Source organism: Rhopalosiphum padi, chromosome 1 (assembly GCF_020882245.1).
Source record: "Rhopalosiphum padi isolate XX-2018 chromosome 1, ASM2088224v1, whole genome shotgun sequence".
Classification (NCBI taxonomy): Eukaryota; Metazoa; Arthropoda; class Insecta; order Hemiptera; family Aphididae; genus Rhopalosiphum; species Rhopalosiphum padi.
In genome coordinates, this window is record NC_083597.1 from 92,042,156 (window position 1) to 92,064,942 (window position 22,787).

At 30.5% G+C, this 22,787-nt stretch overlaps 1 protein-coding gene across 4 annotated transcripts in view; it reads right to left on the bottom strand.

The window, feature by feature from the left end:
• LOC132918247 (semaphorin-2A) overlaps positions 1-22,787 on the bottom strand; it is a 355,196-nt gene that overhangs the window by 223,752 nt on the left and 108,657 nt on the right. For all 4 annotated transcript variants that reach the window (XM_060979390.1, XM_060979387.1, XM_060979388.1 and 1 more), the window contains one exon: positions 9,297-9,344. The gene's annotated coding sequence lies outside the window, so the exon portion shown is untranslated. The remainder of the gene's footprint in view (positions 1-9,296; positions 9,345-22,787) is intronic.

Here is a 22,787-nt window from a genome sequence, read left to right on the forward strand (position 1 = left end):
GTGCGACATCGGCGGAGGCTGAATGGACGACTGTTTTTCGCATGCGTTTCACGAACCTAATATGTATAATATATATCGACGCAGTGGAGCTTTTGTCGCTCGCACGTGACTATAATATACCGCGGTCGTGGTCTTGCGGAACTATATAGGGCAATATATATATATATATATATTATACACGCGTCTCCGGTATCTCTGTCTCTCATTAACATTTTTATTCGACGAAAAATGCCATATCGAAAACCGCCGCCGCCACCACCACCACCACTCGTCCAAAGTGTTCGGTGGGGATATTAAAATATTTCGGGGGCACATGCGAATCCCACGCGCCGGAATCATCGTCATTCTATATAGCCGCTCGATGTATATATATTATATTATTATATACGTGTCAGAGATGCTGATTAAAAAAAATAAAATAAAAATAATAACGCGCCGTATAAAACGGAACATTTTCTCGAATTCATCTCACGTATTCGGACGACGAACGGGATCATCCCACCGGTATAGGTATAATGTAATATATAAATATATAAATATATATGTATATAGAGTTATATATATATATAAACGGGAACGTTATATATAACATAGCACCTTCGACCGGGTATTAATTATTAACATTAAATTCGTTCGTCTACAATCCATTGTCCTCGCGTAAAACTACGGACACAAATAATATTATGATTATTACAATAGAATATCGTATACGAATAGTAAGGTTTCTGGTGGCACAATCATTATTATTCGGTTCTCCCTTTTCCCCCTCGGTCATAATAATGTACAAACAGGTATATTCGTGCGCAAGCGCAGCATCTCTTGTCTCTAGACCCTTTTCAAAGATTTCAATACCCACAAAGTCTCTCCCTCGCGGTGTGCGCTTTTTTTTTCATTTTCATACGTACACTTTCGCCTTCTGTCGTCGCTTTGGTAGGCGCGACACCTATACACAATAATATAAGCACGCACACGTACATATAACACACATATACGCATTATATTGTATACACACACAGAATATACTCATATAATATATACGTATACATCGTACACATTATCCTCGAACTCCACCACTAATTGCCCGATAGCGCGTCTTTTGTCTCACACCCTCGCGGTGCACACCACCCCCCACCGACAGTTATTCTCTGCTTGTCTACGTGCGTGTTCTCGACGCCTCCTCTCGGCATCATCCTCCCCTCTTGGTTCAACCGGCCTCGTTGCAGTCTCTGCGCAAAATTATATAACTGCGGAAGCGACGATGCATTTATATATATTATTATGTTGTTGTCGCCAGACCCGGCGAACCGAATAAAACGCGTCGCAAACTTCACCCTCGCACACGAGGACTACGCCGTGGACGTTTTCTAAAACAGTTCTTTTGTACAGCCTGCTGAACGCCACCCCTTTCGTCGTGCGCCAAGAGAGACTTATCGGCGGCGAACCGACCATTTTCGCTGCAGTATTATAATACATACATATATATGTATATTTATATATATATAATTTAGGGTAGGTACACCTATTGTATACACGATAATATAATAACATAATGACGTTATTATATTGTATACATTAATAGGTACGCGTCGTACGCGATAATAATATAATGGGTTGTCGCCGTTTTACGTCATTGAATTTAAATGTATAAAAAAAAATAACTATGTTCTTAATATAATTTTTTAATCTAAATTTAGTTTTTTTCGAGTACAATAATTAACGACAATACCTCCTCAGTACCACGTATAATAATATAAGATATTATTATATGTGCATATCTTTAAAATTTGTCAGTAAATACTAAATACAAATTATCTGTTTACATCGCTGATAAATTTATTAAAATTATAAATAAACGATCTACCTATTTATACATATCATATGGTTCAATAATGATTTCCCTATACCTCCTATAAATAAATATTTTGTTAACCTAAATGAATAACTATTCAAATAAAATATATATGCTACGTTGAATCAACAATATTTTATTTAAGTGTTTATAAATACGCGATAAAATCATCGATGTCAAACAAACGTATAAAAATTGTTCAAACAATTCGAAAAATAATCTCCTCGTCGAAGATATGGTGGAAAAACGAACATTGAATTCTCGAGAAATACTATATGTTTTATAAGAAGGAGATTTATGAATTTATATTTCAAGCAAATGATTTAAAATCGTATTTGTCGTGCACGTAAAATAGTAAATACGAGTTATCATTTCGTAGTTTGTACATCGGATCAAGTGTGTACCTACAAAAGAAGGTAAGGTAAAGGTAAGTATACAACCGAGCTCAAACTTTGCACGTCTTAAAATGTAAAACCATCGGAGACGACGGTTGCAAACAATATTTTTTGAACTTTGCCGCTCGTTGAAAAATACATAAATTTTGAACAATACATTGTTATTTATTACGCGTTACCGTATAAGCTGTTGGTGGATTATGGTTATTTTTTTACCGTAAACATGGGGCTTTGTAATAATAATAATAAAAGAAGAAAACTTTCTTCTTGTATACGAAGAACTAAGCTGCGTGCCTCGTGGAGTCCTTATAGTGCACTGCACGCGACTGATCCCGGGAAAGGGCTAGTAGGATAGATGTTTTATAAAATGGATTTTACCATTTTGAAATAATAAAAAATTACTTACTACTAAACGAGACGACGCTTTTTACATTAGTTATTATTCAAAGCTCAACGTTTATTTATTGCACCCCCGCACATCGTTGCCCATGTCAAATTCATGTTTGCTCTTAATTAAATTCAAAAGTAACACTTAACAAATACTTCAAAGTAGTATTAAATATTTAGCCATAGAATAAAACATTCGAACTGGAAGTATACTACGCAGTTTTAGTCAGTATAGTAGGTATTAGTTAGTTCTAGCGAGAATACAGTAATATTCGAGTAATCTGCGTAAATGCGATATTAAAGATAGAGCGCGTGGCCAGACAGTCGTTTAGGTCAAATTTATATAATCTATGTATTTGTATATTATACAAACATAGTATATCATTGCCCTAGGGATTAAGTACTTGAGAAGGTATATTATCGTAATTGTTATACCTAGTTTGTGATGATCTCATTAAGATATAACTTTGGATGAGATTCAATAATATACTTTGCTAACTTAATTTTAATTGTATGTAAAAAAAACTATTTTGAAAAATAATGAATAAGGTATACACGAGATAATTTAATATTGCGTCTTTTCTTACAAAATCGATTAATTATATGTCTTAACATCAATTATAAATGAAAATTTAATAATATAACACTCATATTCACGAAAAATTTAAAATTTAAATTGCAAAAAATAAATATAATAAAATTAGAGTATTGAGCTCGTTTATTATTTTTTCAATCAAACGTTATTGATAATATTAACACTTAACAGTATTAATATTAGTAGTAATGTACGAAGTTATACTTATATAATGAAATCCGTTTACTGCGTGTGCTCGAGAAAAATAGTACCTACGTCAAAAATGTAAATGTAGCTTATAACGTTGCAATATATTTAGGATAAGATTTATCGTGTACCATTTGCAGGCACTATTATTTATTTGTATATTACAATTTCTTTCGTACTTGGCTGTTCCATACGTATATTTCAAAGCTCACTCGTAATAATACGTCAACAAAAAATAGTCTGGTATATTCTGTGAGATTTATAAATACATGGACCTTTTTTTCAATTTTTTTTTTTTAATTTTAATTTTTTCAACCCTAAAAGGTCGTTTCCCTATATATTAGAGCGCATAATATGAATATTATTATTTTATTTTTATTTTTATTTTTTTTTTTGTTGTGAGCAAGTTTTCCTTCAAAAGTCGTTATATTATATCATCCGCTCGTCGTATTCACGTCTAATTACACACGGTCGATCAATATTTTGCAAACGACGACGCGTTTGATAATTTTTTTGCCGTTTCTAGAGCTTTAAAAAACACAAACATACACACCAGAAATAACAAACGATGGATTTCAAAAATTATGATATAGCCGATATAGGTAGGTACGCATTGCGCACATTAATACGATTATAAACGTAGAGTTTACCGATTGTCATGGTTATTCCATTGTACAATATGTAGGCATATAGTAATGATATATTACGTTATTGGTGCGACAGACATAAAATAAAACGCATTAGACCTACGGTAAATCATTACACAGGAGAACTCTGATATGTGGATATGTAAATAGTATTTATAGGTGCTGCATGTAAATACGTGATAATATTATTTATATAAACGTGTCGTGCATGTGTTTTTCGTTTCTTGTTGATAATATGACGGAGCAGGAATCACTGGCTTGAAATGGGTAAAGGATTATATTATATTTATTCCTAAAAAGCTTGGACGAACCAACGTGATAAATCGACGGAAAATCGCAGAGTATATGTGAGATCCTGTGGAAAAAATCAATGTTTGGCAAAGACTCAATTTTCGCGGTGTATTTATTGTGCCACGTGTAATATATAAATAATTTATAATATTTTTTTTCCGAAGCTCTTGGTGAAAGCTGAATTAAAGTAATTTATTTGAAAATCGTTTAATAATCTAATTTTATTCACAACAAACTATCGCTGGATAATATCGTATCTTTTGTAAAAATAATATTATGCGTACAAAGACGTTAATGAAATACAAATTTAAATAAAAATACGATTTTCTTTGAGAAGTAATCACTTTATACATAGGTTTTACATTTTTATGAAGAGCACATAAATACAAAAAATTGCAAGTAGTTTCAAATATCAAAGAGAAATCCCTTAAAACCTATTGAAAAATAATGAAAATAGTAATATCAATGAAGTATTATTCAAGAATATAAAACTAAAATATTTACAAACAATGAAGGTATAATCAATATATTCATATATTATAGATATCACTTAGGTTTATTTAAATTGAGACTATATACTCTTTATATATCTTTAAAAATGTTATAGAGTTAAAGTTCTCAACAACAAAAAAATTATACTTAGTAAAAGTAAAAAGGATATAATCTACTATTATTATATTTATTATAATCTATATTTTTTAGAGTAGCTAAATTAATTCACCTTGTATAATATCGTACATACAATTACGGTATTTAAATAAAAAAAAAAAAAAACAGTGAAATTCAACTTAGCTAAGAGATATTCACCTGCTATATCCTTAAAATCAGTACACCCTATAATGTCCTTAAAATGTATTTTAAATTTATATCATTACAAGTATAAATAATATATATACATCAGATTATACAATTCATCTTGTATGAAATGTACCTTCATCCGTTAATTTACTTATATTTATTCTATAAAACCATGCATAAATATTTTATTATATTTTACTATGACTCAATCAACGAACGTTTATACTTGTGTGCAAATATTGATAATGTCGGTAAAGAACAAGTGGTACGCTATTTATAATTTAATTGAATAACCAAAACTTAGAGCATAAGATAAATATTTAAATATTACTAAATAAAAAGTTCAAAGGATAGAAATCAGAATTCTCAAAAAAACCATTGCAAAGGGAATGCAAGTTTTGCACAAGTCGGGCGTATAATGCATTTTGAGTTCTTTTAAAATGCTTTAAATATTTAAAGGAAACGGTGCAACGGTGACAACGATAAGAGCTTGGGGAAAGCCGACTTATCGTGCTTTTTTAAGTCTCTCTTACTGGCTCCCACTCTATCTGTCTCTCTTACAGTTACTCTACATGCGCGTTATTTATAAATATATATATATGTATCCCTCTATTTGTGTTTCCCTCTCGTCTCTGCATCTTTTCGATAAAGAATACAGATTATCGCCTTAAATACAGACGACCAACTACCAAAGAGGTATTATATTGTATCGTCATGAGTATTCTGCGAGTATCCAAAAAGATTTGACCTGAGTATACACACCCCTTATAATTCAAAAAAACTGTGATTTCTCGACGCCGTTCCAATGTGTGAGAAAACGGCGGTGCTGAACAATATATCAAATCCCTTGACATCGTCATTTTCCTCACCGTTCTCGCGTACATAACATCACTCCGGGGCCGAAGAACGTTCATATTTATAGCTGGTTTCATAAAAACGCCCAGGGCTTAGGGCGGCGGCAATGGCAGTGGTGGTGGCCAAAAACTTTTTCCCATTACACAAAACGAGGCTTTAAGTTTCATTCCATCCCTCTCTATGTTATTTATTGAGTCCGGCGCGAACCGCTGTTCCAATTAAGGTGGATTAAACGGCCGCCAAAACTTACAATGATATTTTTCGAACGGCTAAAGTTTTCGGAATTGCTTTTTTTCTTCACGCACAACAACAGAAAGCTATGATAGTATCCACGAGAATTGTTCAACCACCCTACAACCGTATATTGACCTAAATGTTCAACCGGGAAGATTCATAATATGTCACCAGCCGCTAGTAGTTACACTCTTAAAGTAACTGCAAATCATAAGACCATAACGCTATCGTTAAATATTATGAACAAATTTCGAAAAGTTGAAATATTCTTTTTTATTAAAATTTATAAAAAAACCACGTGAACAAGAATCAAAGACCGGGGGTTTGGCACTAATTTTACTTTAGTAATTGGGCGTAAACCAAGATCAGTAATCAATTTTATAAAATAAAACACATTTTATAGAAATATAAAATGTTAAAAATACAGCAGTTGAAATATGGTTCTAAGCAGAGGAAGTTTTATTATTTTTATATTTTTAAAACTTATAAAAATGATTTACAAATAATATAAACATAAAGATTTTAAACATTAACAGAAAATAGTTGATTTATTATTTGATTATTTTATAATAATTTATTACATACCTACTATAATATTATTTAGAAATCCCATAGTTAAATGTAATATAAACATTCCTAAACAAAATAATTTGTTTAGATAAAGTTTTTGATATAACTATATACATCGATATGTTTTAATTTATTATAGAAACTCATTCTAAAGTGATATTAATTTTGATTAAATAATATATTATTAATTTTTTTCAAATACAAGTTAAAAATAACAACAAAATATTAAATTATAAACTTGAATAAAAACGTATGTAAATAATTATATGGTACCCACGAGTTTGAGTTAAAAATTGCAATTTAAATATATAAAATATACATAAAAATGCTTAAGAAATAGAAATACACGTTTTTTATTTAAAATTTTAAATATGTAAACTTAAAATTAATTATTTTCTTCGGTGAATTTAATAAACCCAACATTATTATAACACAAATTTCCGCTATAATAGCTGCATTGAGAGGAAAAGTTTTGTCGATTGTAAAACAGACCACGACTTTGGGATGATGCGATGGTTCCTTTAACCGGATAAGAGTTGGCAATGCATTAGTAGACCCAGTCTGTTTATCTTACCAGAATCGAGAATATATATATATATATATAATATTATATATAAGAAAATCAAGTCCCGGCCAAAGTGGTACGTTTGTTTAGTGAGGTTCACTGTGCAAACTCAAATGTTTGGGGTCAAATATCGGACTGGATTAGAGGTGCTTGGATTTCCGATGGGTTTTTTGAAAGTGAGTGAGAGTGAAAGAATATTAGTATAGGTATATGTGGGAAAGGAGCAATGGGGTTTCTCGTTGGGGTGGCCGAAGTTTCTTGTTGTCCGTTTTCTTTGACAGTGGACCACTTTGTCATGTGACGAAAATGCAGCTCTCTTACTCACTCCCTCTTTTTGTATACTGTACATATATAAATATTAAATGAATAAATAAATACAAATATAACCACAGTAGCTATATTCCAAGTGAGAAAAAAACCTTTTGGGTGCATAAAATAACACTGGGAAATAAAAAATAAATATTCAATATATCTAAAAATCGAGAATTAATTGATAAGGGTATAAATAACTAACTTTCAACAGATGTGCTGCTTTTGGTTTGGTGGGTATTCCATTGTATAATTGGAAATAATTAGTTATTACTTTTTAATTGAGTAAAAAAAAATGTTAAAGATTAACTAATATTATCCAATTTATATACTTGTAGTCAATATTTAGTAGTTTTATCATTAATAAAATAGTTACAAAATATTTTTTTTATAAACTAAATTATAATAATAATGAGTAATTAAATATACTTGCGGGTACAGACTATCAACAAATCTAATTGACATATTATTGACTTGTCTATCCCTTACATACAAGTTGTCACTAAATACTAGTACACTATACTTGGAATATTTCTTATAAATATTTTTAAATAATTTTATAAAAATATTATACATATTTAACGTACACTATAAAATACAATTAAAAATATGTAAATATTGAAAACATGATATTAATTTCAAGTATAATGAAAAGTTTAGTTTTTATTATGAGTTTCACTCGGTTAATAAATAATTATAATTCCTGCAGTCTTATACCAGATTTATAAGTATTTATATTCATAAGTAAAACTATTTAATAATTTATGTTATTAAGGATATTTAAGAGTCATTAAAGTATATATTATATAAAAGTTATATAATTATTTTAATTAATTTTTAATTACGTTACTTATTTCTATTAGTCGAAAACATTAGTTATACAGTTGTTATTTGAATAGGACTTTAAATGTACGATTCAAATCTGAATTGAATACGTTTACTTATAAACATATTTACATTGGAATAGTATAAACTATTATAGTATCGACTGATTAATACAAATATCTTATTCAAATAACGCCGTAACTTATAGATAGTATTCGTATAAAGGACTTATAATATTAGAATATTATGTTTCTAGATCCACAAATAATGGTAATATACATCAATGGCTACTATACTGCGTTTTCCAGAGTAGTATATTATAATACTTACATTAACATTTTACTCCTACATTCGTTTTACTTATTGATTTTTAAAAATAATTACTTATTTATTGAACATTTTTAGTCTAGTTACATATTCATATTCATATTTATTTAATGTAAATATACTGAAGAAATATTATTAACTTTTTGTTTGAATTATTTCTAAGAAATTGTTGTAGAAATTAACACATCAATCACCGTATTAAATGTAAAATATGATCGTATTGCATTTGTTGTAATCATGTTTTAACCATGGATTTTCCTCGACTAACTTTATCTCAAAATCAAATTATTCTTATTTTACAATCAATTCAAAATAACTTTAACAGGGGTTACGGATCAATCACAGCTGTAACAACGTGACATTAACATACCAAAATCCGTGAAATCACTATATTAATTCCTTTGTAATCTTAAACTAACTATATATAACTATAATAAATACGATTATGTAAAATATTTCTTACCTTATTGATTTATTTAAGTTTAAATTTTCAAAATCCACTTGAAACAATCTGTAAGAATAACATAAACCAATAAATTATTAATTAATTAAGATAATTGTATGATTAGTTAAAATTATTTAATTGTATTTTGCTTGGTACTAAATATTTAATTTATATTGTTAAATCTGATCCAAACACATTTTTATTTAAGTCAATATTTATTATAAATTAGGTTGTTACTAGTATTATTGATTGGTGTCATTTTACTCATAAAGTCGTGTATAAAACTTGTACTATAGAAACTTAATAATCATTATAACAAATATAACATGTTTATTGTTTATAAATTTTAAAATAATTGCGATAATTTAATTCTAGACTTATAAAATGTCTTAACTAGCTAAACAATAATATTATTAAATGATGATATAATTTCAACATAATATTGATTTAAAAATGTAATTGTATTTTATAGGTAAAAATGTTTAGCATTTATATTGGTTATTATATTATGTGCATTGAATCGATATGAATACATATATTTTATCAACGCGATAATAAATGGAATCTTCTCTTTTTGAAACGATTGCAATACAAAACATTGTAATTAGAAAACGTTGATAATTATAAAATTATCTACATTTTTTATTGTTTTATTTTCTTCTTAACGCTTTTCAGTTATGTATAAATCTTAGTTATACGTCAACGTGTACCTGGTTAGAATTTTCAATTAAAATACTTTACGGTAAACAAATAATAAATTTATTCGATCCTAGTAAAAAGCTTAACCGCTTTAAATCAATATTGAGTGCTATATATGGTTAGTTATGGGTTTGAACTTCTACAGTCATTATTTGTATACCTATATTATATATATATACATAGACGGGCTCCTTGGTACATTTTATTTCAAATTTAATTAGGTTTTTTAATATAAATTATAAACCATTGGCTCTAGTTCACTATTATGGTTTCGACATTTTTTAGTGTAAATTTAATTTAAAAACATGCAATATACATTTTCCCAAACAGTTTCGGAAGAAAACTACCTATCAATAAAAAATTAATAAAACTATATTATATGAAGAAATATAATTTGGTTTATATGATGTCAGCCTCATATTTTTTTTTTTGCAAACTCAATTTGGACATAAATGTCCAACGCGTTTTATTTCAACTTTAATTTCCGAAAGGAAAATGTATGACCCTGCTATCCCCGCGTCATGCTACGAACTTCAGTGGCAACAGTGGTGGTGGCAATCGACTTGTTCTATAATTGATTTAAAAACGTCACATAAACAGAAGGAATGGTAATTTAGTTATGGAGAATATAATATCTACGATATATTATAGTGGTTGTATTGAAAACCACTCATATTTTTTTTTGTTTCTATCGCAAAAGAGAGAAATCGCTTAGTGACATTGTTATACGGTCGCAACGGCGATGTGTCTGTGTCTGTTTCTTTTTTTAACGTTTTATTTTTCCCCTTTTGACGGCATATATTCACGATCTGGGGGAAAAACGAATGAAAACGAATTAAAGTTTAATAATAAAAAAAGGAAAGAATAAAGGGAGAGTCTGAAAACAAGCCGTTTTCCGCACAATAAAATACGTATGGAATCGCAATTGGCAACGGTGGAAAAGGTTAAGGGAGCGGGGGTGGCCGATAGGAAAAAACAAAGGAAAATCGTCTGGCGAAAAAGACGGTATCACCACCGTTAAAAGTCTAAAAACTCGCATAAAACCGCAAAGTACCTAGTAAAAAATTAATAATGAACTCTCTCTCTTTCTCTCATTCCCAAGAATATCTAATATGAGTATTACGCTTTTTTATATGTGTTCTTTGTGTACCTCCATTTCTACAAAAGCTACAAGACAACGTGTGGTAGACAGTCGACAGATTCGGTCATCATAATACAATGTTATAGACCACTCTTTCCGTAAAATTGTCATGCCAACTTTCAACTTTACCTGAATATGACTAAAGCTTATAGCTTCTACCCCTATTACAGTATACGGAATGAACGTGTGCGTTTAATCATACATATCGCATATATACACACACATGCGCGTACGAAAGGATTCCAAAAAGCCTCTTGACGCTACATGGGACGGTATTTATATTTTTATACACATTGCTAATGTATACTTTATATACAATATATATATCGCGTTATTTCAACTTCCACAGAACACATTAGAAAAAAGTATCGTTACGAGTTTTTGTTTGTATATTTTTTTTTAACCAGTCATGATTGAAATTAATAAACACTACTGCTGCGGTAGCGGTGGCGTGACGAGGCGTATGGTATTGATACGACGGGGTATTAAAAAACTTAAGAGACTGTAAAATCAAGTATAATAATGTATTTTAAACACAATATGCAGGTAATATATGTTATTTAATAAATAATATGTAACAATGAAATAATGACTATTGGCTTGCGCATAATATGCGCGTGCTTTTTACTATGCATATTATAATATTAATATGTTTGTACGCATGCACAACTTGCATAATACATATTAAATGTTGGTTATTCGGGCGACTATAACTGCGGCATAATGAAAAATCTAAATCGGTGAAATTTAACTCGGCGTAGTGTATTATATGGCGCAACGCAAAACGCTCTCAGAAAATAATGATTTTAGTTTTGTTTCACATTAATTTAGTGACATTATTATTATATTATAACATACTTTATAATATATATATATATATATATATTACGAGTTATCAAACTATTTAACCGTTCAACTATATGTATCTTTAATGATTTATAATGGAATAAGAATCAACAGTAGTCATGTTTAACATAATAATATAGTGTGGTATAATGTATATTATGTACACGGAAAAGGTCGAAACCGTGATAAATAAAAGTGAAATTAACGAGTTTTCATTTATTTTATTGTCACAGCTAAACATAAATCTTGATTATTAATGCTATTAATTTTACGGTGTAGTTGACAACAATATATATAAATATATATGAATTTGGATAATCCACGAGTTACGTATTTTCAATTGGATATCTAGTAGATCCGAGTCATTAATCATTTTAAAATGACTTTTTCACAAAACAATTTCAAACATGTTTGTGATTTTATTACTTCTGAAAATCTGAAACAGTGTATACTATATACGATGTACTATAATGTCTATAATGTATATAAACATTGCACCGCTTTTTACAGGCTAATTAGACACGAAATAATAAAATAACATAATATAAATGTTTGATTGGTATATAAATTTATTATTTTTAGAACTCAAAATATAGTTGATTCAAAAACCAATGCGTTTTTTATACACTCCGAGAGTACTGATTAAAAATAATCGTTGAAATAATTCATACCGAATGTAAAACTAATAATGTAACCCATACATAATATACAGTTAAGACATATTGATCGACTAAATGCGGAATTGTGAAATCCTACGAGTTATTTTAATTTATTAAAGCATTAAAAAGGCTTAACTTATGTCGTTCATTTTTATGTTTTTACAGTTATTAAACGAAAAAAAGTTTTATTTTTTATGCATTTCAAGAGTTAGTTTAATTTCTTGTGTTAAAAAATGTTAACTATTTATCAGTATGTATAACTATATTAACACAACTATATCTAGAAATTGTTGATCAAATAACAAACTTTTAAATATTATTATGCACACTAAAAAGTGTAATAAATCACTTTAATCATTAAATTTATAATAATTAGTTTGATATTTAATGATTTAATAAATTACTTAGATAAATTAATATTAATATAAAATACATTTTTCTATTTTTAGTGACAAATAATATAACGTTATAACAATAATATTTTAAGATTTTATCCGTATTAGCAGTAAATAATTCACATAATACCTATCACTCATATCAGATTTTATTATAAACGTCTGCGATTGTACATAAAACTTTTTTTCCTTCTAAAACTCATAAAAAAAAAAATATTGTTAATAAGCACAGACCTCAAAAAAATGAATGTATTTATACATTACATAAGAAGAATACACGTGATCAATTATTTGAAGACGCATAAAGAATATGTGTGTGTGTTATGCACCACCTATCTACCTACTGGCATCTATGATATATGCAGCCACGCAAAAAAATCATAAAATATTATAGACATTAATAATAACATGTTAAGCGGAATTCGTATTGTACATTATAACCTATATAGCTGCATTGTGTCTATGTCTGATACCAGAAATAATGAGTTATAATTCGCGAAACATCAAAATAATATTTTAGTGGAACGATTGAAAATGAATTGTTTTTTGTATAACAGACTGTAGTGAAATAATTGTGGGAAATATTATATTTCATACGGTTGAAAAAAGGGTAGATAATTTCACGTAGGTGTAGCTAGCTTTGATATTTTAGTTTGTAACAAGTATTGGAATGCAAGGATTTCCGGGAACTAAATGGAAAATGTTACATTATTAAAATCAATGAAAACGCATCAGAATAATCTCTGTTTTGAAATATATTATTATATCATTAATTTATTATTATCCACAAAGTGAAAAGTAATGAAAGTAATATGGTGCTACAAATCACAATTTAGACATGTCTTTGTATATTACAATGTTCTAAATGTTCTATTCAAAGTGTATGTACATTAACATTGGGTGGAGTATCTTAAATTACCGACGAAAATCAGTACAGCTCAGGGCTGTAAATTATAATCGCTCTACGGAGGAAATATATGAGCCCGTCCCGTGAAAATCGGTGCGTATTATCTCGAAGCGCACTAGTGTTTTTGTCATGATTATATGTCATTATCTTAAACGCGCGAGCCACTCGGAATATTTAATGTACCGAAAAGTACCCGACACGATACCGAAAGTGGGTAATAATAATATTGTATAGTGTTTCAAAAATAAAAGACACGCACACAACACATTTTGACTGATCGATAGAATTTGAATTTCAAAAGTTCCGATAAACACTCATTCTAATAAACGTTTACGCGTGTTGGCACTTGGTGAATAATGCATAATATTACTATATTTCAAAGAGTAAATAATTAGTGTGAACCAAATTAATTACACAGTCAACAACAGTTTTGAAGTTGGTAGAACATTGTTTTTCCAACACTAATTTACTAGATTAATAACGTTAATTAAGTATAGTGGGTTAGGTCAGTATAATAAAGTTGTTCGGCATCTCAGTCGTTTAACTTGCGATAAGAATATTTTTCGAACAAACCATCAGTATTTTGGCTAATTAACCAATAGTTATTTTGAGTTATTTAACACTCAGACGCATACCTATTTGATAAACAATCTTCCCTCTCCCAATATTAGGCATATTTCAGCAAGATGCGTAGTAGTGAGATTTAGTTATTTAGTTGTTAAACCACTTGAAAATGTTAAACTGCGTTTAAATCCATTGTGACTTTACGGCGTTTAATGAAACTATTCAACAGCTCGAAGTCGGCGTCTACCTATAATTTATAAAACTAAACGACTAAACATAAAGTGTTAATAGCGTCACTTTAATGCACTTTGCGTGGTATATTATTATAGTTTATAAAAATGTCAAACAATTAATTACAGCTTGGAAGAATTACAATGGTCGAGAAAAAAATATTCTCAATGAGGTAAAATGGATGTTGACATATGATAAATAAGTAAAAAGTGAGAAAAATTAGTTAATATGATATTATTTAGTACTTGATGGCAATTTAATCACATATTATAGAGAACATTATTTATTTTAAACTTATAATTTTTATGGAATAATCAATATCGCCAAAAATAAATAAAATTGAAATTTTTTGTAGGAAATCTACTTTATTTAGTTTATAAATTAAACTTTTATAATAATATTATAGTATACATGTCAATTAAATGACAACTGATATGTAATATTTTTCGATTACACACACGATTGATATGACTAATATATAATTTATATTATATAGAATGTTAGATTACAATAATTAATGTTTATTTGATTTGGGACTATAGTATATATATATATATATAATGTTCACGTTACGGGTACAATAATGCAATACTATCGTAATGTCATTGATTATACAAATATTGTAGACTATCGAAGCTTTGTTAATGTAAATTATCAGATATTATACTGATCGTTTGGGTAAAACATTAATATTAAAACTGATATTTTGATTTGTTTTCATGACTTCTATTCGAACGTTGCTTCGAAAATATGCTAAATGTTTACCAATAATCACACAGGTTAAAAAAAAAACAAGAGAGCATTCGAGCTAAAGCATTTGTGAGCCGCAATACTGTAGAACCTAGCATTAAAATAAAATATATTAAATATGAGGGAAAAAAAATAATAATTTGAATAAAAAATGATACTGATGATAATGTTTTATTTGTGAATGAATATGTTTATGTTTTTTTTTTACCAAAATATAAAATAATTCATACCAAATTATTTTTAGGTTTAAATAATAAAAAAAAACTATTCCGAACAACATTAATTGGCAGGTAATACCATTGAGGATACTATTAGCACGGTACATCATTACCATCATGCTATTCAATCATTATAACGGTTGTGGAACGATTTATAAGACGACAACGTAAGAATTGATCTCATTTAATATAATTATGTCATTAATACCGTAAGTACCTATCTGACTTGTTAACGGCGTTCCAATAGATACGAGAACAGAAAGCATTACTACAACACTACAAATGCAGATCTAAGATTATTAGGACGATGACAAAGACATCAAAAAATTCGAGACACCGTCACGATGACCGTCACCGAGACACTCTTCAAAAGCCCGATTAATCGATTTGTTTTTTTTTTTAATCCCAAGGAAAAAAATTAAAAACCACGGCGGCAGTGGAGGCTGTGAAATCTCCGTAGGCGACAGCACTCTATAGCCGGTTGCTTGTTAAATCGATAATATATTTCAACGAACTGTATACGGCGGTGAACTTTCCAAAGTCTTCTGACAACCTCCATCCACTCTCCCCCCGCGACCGTCGCAATGAAGAGCATTAGACGGTGGCGGTGTAGGCCTACACCATTCCCCCCCGACATACCCCGCCCAACAAAACACACTTCACCGTAACTCCACCTCTGCCGCACCCCCGTCACGACTCCGCCGTGGCAGTTTATTTAGCGTTGGCCCGTGTTTCGCGGACGCGTGTACATCCATTCGCTGTGTGTTTCTGTCTCTTGTTTGCCCGTCCGCTTTAAATAATTAATGGACCTTGGCGCGCCAACGCCAAAAACCCTTCGTGGTGCGTCTTCCCGGCCATCCCCCACCCGGCGGCGATAGTTGCGGCGGCGGCGGTCCTCTCTTTTTACCTTTTCACACACAAATGCCTTACCGCCGCCACCGTTACATCACGCCGCCGCCCAGATCGTCCTGCTACCGCTGCAGTCGTTATACGACTCTCCTCTCTCCCCTACCTGGCGTGCACGAGTTTCGGTTCGTCAAGTGTAATTAAACATCACAGCTATCCCGAAACAATTCCAACGAATACGACTAACTATATATACATAATATACGATTTACGCGTGTGCTGTGGACTACCGCTGTTGCTACCCTTACACACGGTATAGTATATACCTACCACTGTAACACATACGACAACGATGACGAAAACCACGATTTGTTAGCAACCCCACATTGGCGTACTAAATGCGTGTATTATTATCTCTTTCGGCGGTCTGTGCAGCACTCTACGCTGTATGTATATAATATGTATAACTGTATAAGTATATATATATATATACCTACGTCGCGGTGCACACATGATGCATCGCAATAACAATTTACTCGATAACGGTTTAAAATTGCACATGCCATCAATTAGAACAACCAACCCTCATGCACACACATTACCGCTGGATCGTCACGATCCTGACAACGCTCATCCGTTCACCCGCGAGTCTGCGTCAAAATTGCCTTTCCGCAGTGCCTTCTCGCGTTTCACGTGTACCACCCGATGCCTAGCGCAACGCGTTTCATTCATTATCGCGTCACAATATATTATAATATTATGTTCAACGCGCGTAAAGATAATACATACTAACCACCCGACTGTAGTTTTTAACGTGGTCGGGTGAACCTTATTATTATATACGTTATTAGTTTTCCAAGAAAGGATTTCTATTCCTGAAGGATAAGTTTTTCGTGGCTGTGGGTTTGAACACTCATGCAAGAGGCTTAATATCAATAAAAAGATGCGTTTTGTTTATATATAAATATAGAATAATTATTAATATATATTTTAAATAATAATTTACTGTATGGAAATGGCTATTAATAATAATTGTATTATTATTTGAGTTCGTTCAGCGAATTTCGAACTCACTTTCGTATAATAAACAATAATTCGGAAAAAGCAAAGAAGTTAGTGAAGAGTGTGTATTTTTGTGTTGGTAATTTTTAATGTATGTTACTATTTATCTTTTGTAGGACGTAACAAATGTTACAAACTAATCATCCGTCCGCATATTCATGTTATTTTAAAAATATATACACCTGCAGGGTTAGAGTGTATAATATTCACCACTGGCCTCGTTATTATGCAATGCTAAATTTCTGACGATTCGATATTGCAGGGTTCGTTTATGCAGTTCACTTGGTCAGTATAAATATAAGTTGTAGACTGAGTATTCGTGTGCGTAATTACTATCCAATTGTACGTTAAATTATTAACGTGTAAAATCGATCGAGTATCGAATTTCAAAACACATAAATATACGTACATACGATATTATATAGCTAAGCAAAATATTAACTCGTCAAATGATTGAGAGCGGAGAAAAACGAACATACGTGTAGTTAATAGAAAGTAAAACACAAAATATTTAATACGCGTATTTATCGTGAAAAAGCAAGCGTGTTTCTTTTTTTGTTTTTTTCCTCGCCGAGTCACCGTTCTCGTAACGAACGAGCCGTCAAAATAGCACGTGACTAATACATCAAGATATACATGTAGCTTTTATATTAGGTATACAGTAAATTTAAGCGTAAGCATATAATATATATATATATATATATTACATATAGCTTGTACGCAAGCTGTTTATTTTGTAGAAAAAAAAATCGAAAATGTTGCAAGGCTGCTCTTCTCTCGCATGCTATATTTCAATAAAATGTCGCACACATGCGGCTACAACATCATAGTACCCATTATATTATTTTTATTTAATACAGAGCATCATAAGAATTTCTTTTTACGAGTTCGTGAAGATTCCTGTTTATGTTTTCAAGTTTTTGATAACTAGTTCTTGCAAAACTTCCGAACATGGGTGCCGATTTTGTTGTTATCAAAACCACTGTCCTATTACGTGGAGACGTAATATCAAATTAACATAAATATATTTAGTTAGCCGTGGTTTTTCACAGTCAGTTTTGCAATTAAGTCTTTCAAATCCCTGGATTTGACCCGATACCAGCTTATCTTTGATCTACAGCTCCGCAAAGAATTATTTCTCTATCTTTGATTTTTTTCGTTGCTTTATTTAAAATAATGAACATGGGACAATCTAGACTATTGTATACAAATGTTTTAGGCTTTAGAGTGTCTTTATATTAATTAAATTTTTGGCGAGTATGTGAGGATGCCCGTCTGCCAGTGAACTGTTTCGTCAAGTTTCACGTCTTAAACAACGCTCGTCAGGATTCACAACTATTCGTATCTAACTCCTGAATCGATACGCTACACATGTTATATCTATATAGTTTATACACTCATGGCGTTGTCAATGTATTATTGTGTACAGCACATACACACATAGATAGAGTGAGAGAGATAATATATTATAGTCCGTACACTATAGAGAAATCTCTAAAATTCCGATTATACGCTATGCTATAATAAACTATAATATATATATATATATATATACTTTATACAAAGATATATATACGCATCTGCTGTTTTGTCCTCGTCATTACGACCCTCCTTTTTTTAACACATCATTTGCACTTAGAGTTTTTTCCCCCCAAGGGTTCTTATTCACTCATCATACACACGCTGCAATCGCCCTCACTCTGTCAACAGTGTTTCCGCCAACACTTTTCCGTTACAGCACGCGCACTCGTAAGCAATCCACGTGTTACTGGCACAATTTCCCTATAAAATCTGTGTCGAGAAACAAATGTTTTATTCTTCTGAGCATGATGCACACCATCATAGCTGTTTTTTTATTATTTTCACAATAGTGCCATAAATAGCGAACGTCATTGAATAAAACAAAAAATATGAAAATAACTGTTCGCGCATAAACTATTTGTAAAAAAAGAAAAAAATTGATTTTTTTTCAATATTGTTTACCACCATCAATTGTTTGCATTTTTAAATATTTCATATAAGTATTTATAATATTGTTATGATAATTAACAATATTCACTATTTAAATTATTGACGCACCGATGAATCAAAATCGATTTAATAAATGTATTCTGGAATCGACGCATCAAAACTCCAACGTCTTAAAACAATCAATTGTTTTCTATGCCAGGAATCATAATTTCCAAGTATTTACATATTTTAAATCGAATCCAGCACAATATGTCTTACTATTCCGCACATATCAGATAACAGAACTTACAAGACCACCTAAGTTATTTTCAATTACCATCAACACGAAGTTTGTTCATAACTTTCCACATTGCTCCGACTAAATGTAAATTTCGGAGTAACAACCCCGGTGTTCACGAATAAATCGTAAGTTGATTTAAACAGAAAACGCGTTCAATCGTGTGTTTTCGAACTTGTTAACCGTGAGTGTATTATACAAAATTCATTCAAAGCAGTTTAAAGCGGAAAACTTATTTTCGAATAAATAACAGCCGTCTCTCAGATGAAGTTAAAAATCTAAGTATAATAGTTATTTCGAACAATATCTCGCAAGGTGTTAAACTGGAATTTTCACTGAACCTAGGAACTATGATCTGTAAAATGAGTTTATTTTATAAAGATACTTTTCACTCGTCCTTCATTGTAAATATTTCACGATTAAATCGGGTAATTTTTGTATTAATAAAATTAAAATCTAATAAGCTTTATAAACAAATTGTTATAATAATAAAATAAGTTATAAATTATATCTAAGATTTTAGAATTATTAAAAAGTAATCATTCTTAGTTATTTTAATTTCTAACAAATAAATTGTTAAATTTTATTTAAATTCAAATCCAATATTTATTTATTTATTTAAAAAAAAGAATTTTTCACCTTTTTGTGTAAATATAATAAATATTTCTATTTATGCAAACCATAAATACGCAATTCGTTCAATTAAGATTTTTGCAATAACAATAGGTGATAAACTAATAAATATAACGAAATAAAGGTTCGTTAACAAATCATCATTATTCACGTACAAATATAATAAAAAGTATACCCTTTAGACCTGATTTAACTGATATTAATGTATATATTACTGCAGTGCCATATAGCATGCAGGTAGAACACTGTGCCATTATAACTTATGGTTAATCGACTTTGATTTACACAACGGATATCTTGGAAAATGTCAGGAAACAATTCCCACCAGTAACGCCTTTGATCATTATTTTATATAATAATATATCGTGTAATCATGCAAACAAGTTGGTTTAATCACCATTCTATCCATTATAAATATTTGCTTAATAATGAGTAATGACTAGGTAGTTAAAAAGGTGTTTAGTATGTTACACTGTATAATATAAAGATTAGTTAATAGGTAGGTACGTACTACGTATTCGATATTTTAAATGAAATGTTAGAATATTAAGTTCACTTTATTTTCTAATGTATAATGACTTCGTAATAAGAAAATTTAAATTAGCGCAACAAAATATTTGTCAGTTACTATTTTCAGTATTTTGATATATTTGGTGATATACGACTTTTATACGTTTCCCGATATCTATACTTTCCACCACAATTATACTCTATTTTATTATCCAATAAACAATCAATAATTTATTATTTTCGGAATAACATAAATATTTTATACTTAATATTTTAATTACAATTAAAAAATTATTTAAAACTCAATAAAATTTAATTTAATCATACGGTTGGCTATAACTCCACTAACATACAAAAAAATGTAGAGAGGTAAGCCAACTCCTTAAAAAGTTAAATCTTTGTTATTTTATAAAATATTCATTCCCTTTACTTAAGTAATTTATATGTTAATATGTTTACAAGTAAAAACTGAATAGTAATGCATAATTTAATTTTAGCGAAAAATAATTTACCAAATGATAACTAATAATACATAACGACATGTTGTTACTGATTATATCAAATCACACAATTATCGGTTTAATTATTATGCTCTGTAGGTACTCTGACGTGTATATATTGTGTAGATATACAATGTGTATTATTTCCCTTGAAAAGTTTACATTCGTCAGATCTCGCATAGGCCCCCTTACTCGGCATAAGCCCTCGTATAAAACGTAGTGTATTACCGACGTATAGAGAGGTACCTATACCTAATATATTATCGTACTGCAATGATCTTCGATCGAATATGTCACGTCGGAGTTCGACAAAAGCCGAAAACGAAACCAATCAAAATAATAGTACGCATAATATACAGTCGCATTACGATAAGACGCCGCCGTTATTTATATTCGAAATCTAAACAATAAACACGAATATACCGCTTTTCGAACGAATCGAGCCTGCAACGTTCTCGTCGTTCAGTTTAAAACCAGATAACATCGTATCCGTTCATGAAAACGGAAAACGATTTTTTTCCCTTTCAGTTGTGTCTATAAATCCGTCACGTGCATGTACGACCGTCACACAATACACTTTTATAATTTATATTATATATATATGTATATATTATTCGTGAAAAACAATGATTCGATATTTATATTATATTACAAGGTCAGACTGAATTTTTGGGGAAGAAAGAGAACAGTTGAGGACGTCCGATCCGGATACATCGTCAAAGGGTTAGTAGCTGTGACAGCATGGTGATCGTGTATAGGATGATACTTAGACACGAGATTATAATATACTTTTACGACCGAACTATAATATTCTACCTTCTACCAGTATTACCGTTTTGTCCGTCGCAGTCTAACGTCGTATACCGTCCACGTCAAAGTCTCGCGGGAAATATCGATCGCAAATACCTATAATATAATAGTATACTATTAGTGCTATGGCGGCGTACCTATACCTCGTATGATTATCATTGTATAGTTTCTCTGTTTTCCGCGATGTCGGCTCTCATTCCAAACAGCTGAAATTTCACCACCTCACCCCGCAAACACAGTTCGCAGTGCTATGTTATCACGTCTAATCACCACTCGCGTCTTGCACCGACTGATTATTATAATGATAATACGTACACCCACACATGGTACACGCCACCGAGTTTAATGAAAGTCGACCGAACGAAATCCTCTTAACCGTCATGCGGAAATCGTTTTCAGTACCACATATTATTATGCTATTATTATTATTATTATTAAAACACGCATCGTTCAGTGAATCACGTAAACGTGTATACGCTACCACCCGTGC